The sequence below is a fragment of the Crocodylus porosus genome, unplaced genomic scaffold (genome assembly GCF_001723895.1).
Source record: "Crocodylus porosus isolate Cpor-Errol unplaced genomic scaffold, CroPor_comp1, whole genome shotgun sequence".
Taxonomy (NCBI): domain Eukaryota; kingdom Metazoa; phylum Chordata; order Crocodylia; family Crocodylidae; genus Crocodylus; species Crocodylus porosus.
In genome coordinates this window covers 6,085,182-6,086,388 of record NW_017728912.1, presented here as the reverse complement: position 1 = coordinate 6,086,388, position 1,207 = coordinate 6,085,182, and positions in this window count along the sequence as shown.

Genomic DNA, 1,207 nt, shown 5'->3' with positions numbered 1-1,207 from the left:
TTTTTTTTTTTTTTTTTTTTTACATGAAAAGGACAGGTTCTGATAGACTTCCATGTTGCATATGATGAAGAAATAACTTCATCTTATCTCTAGCATGAGTCCACTGTGTCAGCAAAACCATACAAGCATTGGGGTTAATTAGCAAATGCTAGTCCTCAATCTGATCTGTTAACACAAAGCCATAAGAAGCAGGCTATTTTATAGTACACTAAAAAGCAAAGTATCAGGGTTCAAACGGAAAACAACCCTAAGATATTCCAAAGTGAGAGTACATCTCATTCAACAGTCTTTTAGCTTAGCACATGTTCTTGTTGAAAGGGCCAAGATTTGAATCAGGAAGATGAGACTAAATCAGAAATGATGGCTGGCCTTAAACTGTGGAAGTTGCAAGTGTTTGAAGTCTTGTCACTCTGACCAAAGAAAGGCAGGTTACATTATATAAAAAAAAGAGTTTGAACAGGTTCTAGTATCCAAATACAGGGTGGTTAAAATCCCTTATTGATGAAGGAAGTCTTGTAGTGAAATCCTTATAATCAATGCTAGTAATTTTCCTTAGCAGAAAGTTCTTCCTTCCTTCAGAGGCCTGGGCTGAACACTGAAGGAGAGGAGCCCTTTGCTCTCTCTGTCTGAACAAATGCAGCAAGAGCCTGCAGCAGACAAGGACGGGAGGTCTGAGACCCACTTGAACCTGAGTCAGCAATCCCATATACCCTCTCTAGTCTGACTGAACAAAATGTCTGGTCCAAAGATGTATAGATTATTGGATCTCACATTTCCAGGCAAGTGTCCCCTTCCCTATGCCAGCAGGTGGCAAGTAGCAAAATGGCAGCTACAGCAAAAGTGCTGTGGTAAACTGAGTGATGGCTCAGTTGGTTGATTTGGTGAGGAGCTCTTGCCTAACGCTGGATGGTTCTGACCTCCCAGAAACTCTGTCCTGATCAAGGAAGGGGTGACCAGGATGCTAGTAAAAAGGAAAAAAAATTAAAGTCTACAGGAAAATCAAAGAGTGCTCCTAGGTCATGAAGGCAGTATCCATGGTGTAATGCATTAGAAATTTAAAAGGGAAAAAGGGTGGAAGTAGTCTTGAGACGAACGTCTCTCATTCCCCTTCTTCCCCCCACCAAAAAAACAGTACAAATACTATATGGCATCCCACATCAGTCTTGAAGAGATCTTAAGACAGCACAGAGACAAGTAACCTTCTCCC